The 8,113-nt window shown below is 41.4% G+C and overlaps 1 protein-coding gene across 2 annotated transcripts in view; it reads right to left on the reverse strand.

The window, feature by feature from the left end:
* Positions 1-1,951: 1,951 nt before the first annotated feature.
* LOC110070625 (adenosine receptor A3-like) overlaps positions 1,952-8,113 on the reverse strand; it is a 30,380-nt gene continuing 24,218 nt past the window's right edge. Inside the window, exon 2 of one of the 2 annotated variants that reach the window (XM_078393234.1) lies at positions 1,952-2,788. The gene's annotated coding sequence lies outside the window, so the exon portion shown is untranslated. Of the gene's footprint in view, positions 4,739-8,113 lie in introns of both variants that reach the window. The other variant, XM_078393235.1, reaches the window with a different exon arrangement.

Raw genomic sequence — 8,113 nt, forward strand, 5'->3', positions numbered from 1 at the left:
GGCATCATAAAAAAAAAAAAAAAACTACTCCAGGGCGCAAGCTAAGGATGTAAGCTTTTGTTTATGCCAGGAGAGAGTACCTTTGCTGGGTTGATTTGCTGCACAGATCACAAGAAAGGAAGAAAGAAGGAACCAAAACCCATGCAAGTGGCTAGACGCCCACCTCCAAGTTTGAAAAATGAAGGGGTGCCGGCGATGTTAAACTGCTGGCAGGACCTGTAGCCTATTTAAAAGAGGATTCACCTCTCTTGAAGACTGACAAGAGCTACAATCCTCCTCTTCTCCCACCAGAAATAAATGGTCCCGGGAGGGCTACAAAAGCAGCCTTGGAGGGTACACTTCCCCCAACCCATGATAGCATTGGTGGAAACCCCGGGCCCAATACTGCAAGCCCAAACATGTGCAAAGCAAGCCCAGATAGGTTGAATGGAACTTACCCACTGACAAGTGAATGTAGAGTTTCAGCCTTACCAGCTGTATAACACCTTTTGGTTAACATTGCTAGGAGCTATCTGTCTGGAAACACTCTTGGATAAATAAAATTCCCTATGGAATGTGGGAAACATGTTGAAAGGTTTTATGCTGGAACGGCAAAACCCTCATGGATTTATGTCCTCCTTTTCTGTGAAGTAATTATGCCTGTGTCTTTAATGGACATCTAGCAATTTTTGGTAGGGTAAATGTGCCCCTTTACATATTTATAATGTGCTAGTTTAGCCCAGCGGGTTAAGAGTGTGTGGGTTGAGCATTCACACTCCCCTGAGCTTCCCTAGCAGACAGGTCAGGTGACATTACAGGCCCTGCCACTTGTATGGCCTTGGGCATGCTATTTAGTCCTGGAGTGGCACCAGAAGGAGGAACTGGTAAACCTCCTGGGAGTATTTTAAACTTAGAGAACCTTGGGAGGATCTCCATGTTGCTGTTGACAAGACAGCACATTAAGCATTTGAAAGCGGTTTGACTACGAGGTTCAGTGATGGAGAGCAAAACACTCTTGTCAAAATAACATTTAAAAGTACAACTGATTTGCATGTGCCTGAAGAAGATACTGTCAATTTCTGGCAATGCTGGGTGACTGCATTATAATAGCTTCACATCAAAGGATTCATAATAAGCTTCTGCACTTTCCAGAAAGAGTCGTTTCACATGTTGGAGAATGAAAGGCTTTGCTTGTGGGATTTTCCATTTCTTCTTCAGGCCTGGAGGGCAAAACCAAGCCCAAGAACAGGTGCTGGTGTGCTTCTGATAAGAAGCCAGAGAGTGATAGAGCACTTGTTTTCTGTGCACAATGTTGTATGTTTAGTTCCTTTTGTCTCTAGCAAAACTGAAAACCTGATGCTAGCTAGTGCTGAACAATAGTGGGGAATATGGAGCCCTCTAGATTTCATTAGACTATAGTACTCATCAGCGCTCGCTAGAGTAGTCAATGATGAGGGATGCTGGGAGACACAATTCGATAGTACTTCAGTGAACCTTGTTCCCACTCCCAGTTCAGAGCTAGATGGACTGACAGTATTAGGACATTCCCTCCATATCTGCCAGGCAGACGTTCTTCTTACCATCACCTCCATGATATTACATCTATAGAAAGTTGGTTGTGGAAATGATACTATTGCAAGGGACTACTTGATCAACATTCTGAGAGTGGGCTATTTCCAAATATCTTTGAAACTAGATAATTCTCCCAAGGACATTAACCTGCAGCTCTTACATGTGATTTTGTGTACCTTGGCTCAACGATCTCTGACACTCTCTCCCTAGATGTCGAGCTGGATAAACACACTGGCAAAGTAGCTACCATGTTCTATAGACTCACAGAGAGAGTATGGCTTAATAAGATGCTAACGGCATATACCAAGATCCAGGTCTATAGAGCCTGTGTCCTGAGTATGCTCCTATACTGCAGTAAGTGTCTCCAGTTGTTCAGGGAATACTCTGGATCATTCTGGTATTTATTTTTACTGCAGATTTGAATAGATCATCCCCATAATTATGTCCATAATTAGGGAGAGTATTTGTTTTTGGATGCACTAGGTTGTTCCTGTACCACTGGTCCATGCTCATCTGCAATGGCTTCATGAGGTCTTACTCCCAACCCAGATTGTTGTTCCCATTTGTCTATCTCCTCTGCCCTTTCCCCACTTATTTCACTCTCTCTTCCCTTCTTGTTTTCCCCTCCCATTGTTCTGAAACTTCCATGTTTCTTTTCAAACTTTCTATTTTTTTTAAAAAAAAGTATTCACCTTAGCACTATGGCACTGAAAAAAGCAAGAATAGTTAATATCTTCCCTACCCTCTCCACATCTAGATCACTCTTTCTCCTCCCTTCTCTCCTTGTTTTATTGCTCACCCTTCTTAAGCCTTCAGATCTCCACCTGACACAAAAGTGATAATATTTTTTTAAGTATAGCAGAAGAAAGTTGATGTTCCAGGACAACTAACCAGGAGAAGCAATAGGACCTAGGTGGTAGAGACTGACCAGAAGAAAGAGAGATGCTTTGATTCTGTTGACACTAGTTTCAACTTTATGTCATGTGGACACTGGGGTGCAGTAGTGGTATCATGGGTGCAAAGAAAGTTGAAGAAATACACCAAGTGGATGGCCTTGAAGATCCTGGGTTCAAAGTTCAGACAGAATTCTTCAAAAGTGAACTTAAGGTCCTCTAAGGCCCTACTTCTGGCCACATAATAGGAGAAGAAGATTGGCAGAAACCTGCATGCTCACTATTTTCCTTTGGGTGGCATCATTCAAGCCTTCCAAACATCACTATGGTCCAGTTTCCAACCTCTGGAAAAAAAATTCAACAAGGAAGTAAGTCAATAAATAAGTGAATGGTGAGTCAGGGGATTATGGCTCTGGAAGCCTCTGAAAGAGGCATAGTTCTCTAAAACAAAACATGTGCCCCATAGTCCATGTATGTGTTTTTATAGGAAATGGCCACTGGACATTCCAGAATTTAGCAAAGTTGCCCTTTTCATAAAAAAACAAAAACAGAAGCTCAAGGATAGGTCTTGAATTAAATGTTCTTACTATGCCTCTAAGAGGGTCTTCAAGGTATGTAAAATAGTAAGGAGTGGATTTGCCAGTGCTAGTCCCTGGGAAGTTTTCATGCCCCACCAATGAGTTTCCTTAGTCAATCACTCTATCCGCTATTTCACCCTGGCTCTCAAAAGGCTAATCTCGGCCATTGGCATTGATGGGTAACTGCCTAGGTCCATGTCCCAGCAAACGCACTACTGTATTGCCAACTCCAGGACCCTCCTCTTTCCCCTGCTTGTTCACTGCCTGATTACAACTACCTGGGGTTTTTTAAGACAGTAAGCAAAGACAAAAGTAAAGAAGAGGTGCAATCATTCCCACTCCCCTCACATGCTTCCTTCTGAGTGCTTCTGAAAAGCATCTTGTTCAAGGCCTCTCCAAAATGTGGATTCAGTGCCAAGAAAAAGCATATGTTTATTGTGCGCATTTGTGCCTTTTAAAGTGCACCATCCTCAGAAACACATATATCTACAACTAAATGCCTACTTATAACCAAGCATGGCATGGTTATTTGAGCCAGTGTAACTATAGAGCTATAGAACAACTTGGCTATCTGAAAAATGCTCTAAATATAGACAATAGAATTAGACTCTGTGATATAACACTTCAGGGCTCTCCTTTCTTTCCTCACTCCAGGTGACTGAATGTCACTTGCAAACAGACCTCAGCTATCTTTCATTCTTTATGTGCAAGCACAGTTATAAAAAGGTTAGCTCAGCAGTTCAGCAAAAGGCTAATTCATATTTTTATCTTCAAAGGAACCTCAGGGACATTGTAAATGATAAGTTATGAATGCAAATGAGATACAGTAGGAGCTGATTCATATATATATATATGCTGTATATATTGAAGCCTACTGCTCACATAGTGACCTTCACTAGTAAGAGCTAGGTCAAGTCTCATTGTCCAGGTACTTCAGTACTGTATTCTCTGGAGGTAAAAACTGAATCCAATATAATGGTTAAAATGGACTGCACTCCATAAGACAGATTGTCTCATTATTTCAGATTTTTCTTCTCGGTTTGAAGTGAGTCCTCAGGTCACCTAATATGAGCCAGTCTCTGTAGAACAATGTGTAAGTCTCTTGGTACATTCTAAATAATTCAAGTCTCCATTTAAAGAGGTCTTCGGGTTACTGCCTGACATGGTTTTGTTTATCCAGTGAGAAAAATAAGCTATTAAAATGGTGCAATTCTACTCTTCCTTTGGAAATGAGGCTGGAAAAAATTGCGTTTTCTCAAGGACAAATCCTGTGGTAGCTTTAACTCACTGGAACCACCATTTACGTTCCCAAAAATTTGGAGTGCTAGAATTCAGAAACAAAGTCTGTAATTAGTTGTTTTATTTTTTTTTTCAGATTAGACTCCAGTTTAACAGTGCTTTAACTGAAAACCAGTAGCTTCCATCAACATAAAAAAGGACACACAGACATTTCAGAAGGAATGACTCTCACGCCATTCTCACATTACAGGAAAGAAAATGTACATGTTTTATTTATAAATAAGCAGAGGAGAAAGGTCTCTGTCTCCTTCAGACAAGGGTCCCTTTCTGCTTGCTGCTGAGCTGAGCTTTCTCCTTTGTCCTCCTGAGCCCCAGAATGCATCCTGTATGGCTTTGTATCTTCGCTCTCCTCATTCATGTCCTTCACAGGGTTGCCCTCAGTTTTGTTTATTACTCTTTGGCTCAAGGAAGGTGCTTCTGTTGAATACATGTGCAACCCAGTCATTTGTTTTAGTAACAAAACTGAGCTTCTAGTACTTTTGCAGAAAAACTGGCTTACTGTTTTCCTCAAACTATCCTCCATTTCAACTGTCTTAATCGACGTGGAAGTCCTCACACCTTCTGCTGTTGACAAATAATAGGATTTTTTCCTCCAACCTGCTGCCCTCTGTATGTGTAGGTTTATGACCCTGCTCATCTTCAGAACTTTTTACTATGGTAAGTGTTGGCTGGAAATGATGTCAGTTATCATTCAACACAGCTGGAGACCTCCTGGTTGCCATGGACTGTAATTGGTAGTCACAATCCATTTCTACTGTACTTTAAATAAGTTCTGCCAGTAGATCTCACTCTCTTCATGCCCACCCCTGAGTTACTTGAAGTACTCACCCAGAGAACTGCCAAATATTTTCACAACATGGATCCTATGTGTGCAAAAACTCCATGGCAAGCAGAAACCAGTTTTTCCCAAAGTAACTGCTGTCTTCAATCTGCATTGAGTTTGCAGCAGCTTCGATCACTGCATGTGAGGCAAGTCCTACTACAATTTTAAAAGGGCACAAATGTGTTTTAAAACTGCAGTAAGATTTCTGTCAATGGGCAGCCAATTCTGGGACATTTCCTGGCTAATAACACTGCCAGGACTGGGGCAGCAGAGTCCTCACCTGCTTGTTATGTGGCAAAACTGAAATAACTGGGGTCCACACACACACACCATATCCCAGGCTAGAGCAGAGATTTTGGCCAGCCAGTGCTGAGAGGCTTCCCAGCTACCTTGGCGCTGGGCAGCTGGCAGATCAAGTGGGGCAAGCTTCTGCCCCAACCCTGGCACTGTCAGTAGCTGGGCTGCTCCACATGTCGTGCTTCAATGCATTTGCAGTGGCTTTGTGCCTGTTTGCAAATGACCCACAGTAAAATTGAGCCTCGTGGCGCAGTGGTTAAAACACTGTACTGCAAGCTAAAACTGTGCTCACAACCTGGGGTTCAAATCCCAGGTAGCCAGCTCAAGGTTGACTCAGCCTTCCATCCTTCCGAGGTCGGTAAAATGAGTACCCAGCTTGCTGGGGGGGCAATGTGTAGCCTGTATAATTAAAAATTGTAAACCACGCGGAGAGTGCTTGTAGTGCTATGGGGCGGTATATAAGTCCAATAAATAAATAAATAAATAAATAAATAAATAAATAAATAAATAAATAAATAAATAAATAAAAGGACTCCTTTTCCTAAGGCCTTCAGACAAGCGTGATGGAAACTGCAGCGGCATTGAACTGGTGACCATCAAACATGAGGCAACAAATACCATAAATTAATTATTGTCTTCAAAATAACTTCGTTTTTAGAAGCTCAACAGCAACATACAAAATACAGAACCTTAGAACTACTGACAACTTATTTCATTGTTACAATGGTTACTTTTAAGCTCCTCTTTATTCACAACAAATGTTAGGCTCTAAAGGATGATTAATCTCCTGGATGGCTCTCTCTCTCTTGCACACGCACACACACATATCTGTTGGTAAAAATCAGTGTTAACCTGGTGGTCATCCTATTTGCCTGTAAATCTGACATTTATTTTCTTCATTTATGAAAGTGTTGATTGTAGTGTTAACAAGGCCTTTCAAGCTGCAATGCAATAAAACCCACTGAAATCACTAAAATAAGACTGAGGAAAATACTAAATAGTTGCACATTATATTTTGATAGAAACCATTTGGAGCTTTCCATGGAACCACTTGTTGCGGTATTATGACTTGAACAAGTGTTTCCTCATTAAATGTGGAGGTGGTGGAAGTTACCTCTCATTTCAACCATTTCCACTTGGCTTCTTCCTTTCTATCTCTCCCCATATCCCACCCTCACAACCTATCTTACTGTCTTCCCTTCACCGACAGTGTCATTTTTCTGTTAGCAGCTGCTTGATGAAAAGAATTCAACAGGTGCATCCTTTTCTTTCATGTATATAGAGTGTTGGATTTCTGCCCACCACATTACAGGTTCAGGGACTAAACCAGGAACAAAAAGACACTGGCTTAACAGCTGTTTTCAGTGCAACTCACTAATTATTTCTCCTGCTACTGTGTGGTGCATTTGCATAGCACCTCATTTTTATCCACATGTATCTTTAGAAGTAAACTTAAGACATGGCTATTTAGGCAGGCTTTCCCTCCTGCCGTATCTTAATATTTACATTTTTTTACATCTTGGATTCTTGCATGTTTATTGGTGCTATTGTTTTTTAAATTTTGTAATGCCGCCCAAAGTAGACCATTGGTCTAGATGGGCGGGGCATAAATTGAATAAATAAATAAATAAACCATAGAGCCAAGCTAACACAAAAGCTTGCCAACAAAATATGCCAATAAGAGAGAAAGCAGTTTCTCTTCCCCCACCCCCAAGGTTTTTCCACAGCCATCATCAAATATATAGCTGAACTATGTGGTCTTCCTCAGAGTGTCGTCTAGCATCTCTGTCAAGGAACCTTAGTCACGTTTCTCAAGGATTTTTTTTCTCTCTGACCCTTCTCACTTCAGGATCATATTTAAGGTTCAAGCAAAACAATATAGGGAGCTACTTTATGCTAGTAGCACAATATGATTGTCTAGCCTGGAGAGGTCAATTCTAGGAGCCTTTGGGTTATGCCTGCCCATCCCTTGATTTTGGAAGGCCACACCCATGCCTGTAACCTCACCACCAATTTGTTCTGCCCCCTTTTTTGAACTTAAAAAAAGCCCCTCTCTGCCCTCTAGTAGTCAATTTAAAAAGGAAAATTTGGGGGGCAGGAGGAATAGTTTAGGCTGCAGAGAAAGAGGTTGGAAGTTTGACTCCCCACTGTGCTAGGGGCTGGACTTGATGATCCACCAGGTCCCTTGCAGCTCTGCAGTTCTAACTTCTAAAATTTGGGAAACAGGCTATATCCTGACTGGCCCTTTAAAAGATGGGCTGCAGAAGCCATTTCCATGTCTGAGACAGGGTTTGATTTGATCTCTCTAATCAAACCTGACTATTCCAAAACTATGCAAACTACCATATTTTTCTGTTTTTATAAGACAACCCAATGTATAAGACAAGGCCCCCCCTTTTAACGCCAAATTAGAAAATTTGATCCCTGCTTTTCCCTTTCTTTTGCTAAGCTTAGCAAAAGGATCAAAGGGCTCGTCCTGCTGCCTTCTGTGTATTAAATGATCCTCATTTTTTTTCTCTAATTATTTTAGGGGAAAGTGTCATTTTATACATGGAAAAAATACGATAGCTCACTTCCAGCTGCTAATATAGCGGCATTCTGCGGGCAATTTTATGTTTCCCTAAATTCTGTGGGACTTTCCCCCAAGCAAATGTGCTTGCAAGAAAAAATAA

The sequence above is a fragment of the Pogona vitticeps genome, chromosome 4, assembly GCF_051106095.1.
Source record: "Pogona vitticeps strain Pit_001003342236 chromosome 4, PviZW2.1, whole genome shotgun sequence".
NCBI lineage: Eukaryota > Metazoa > Chordata > Lepidosauria > Squamata > Agamidae > Pogona > Pogona vitticeps.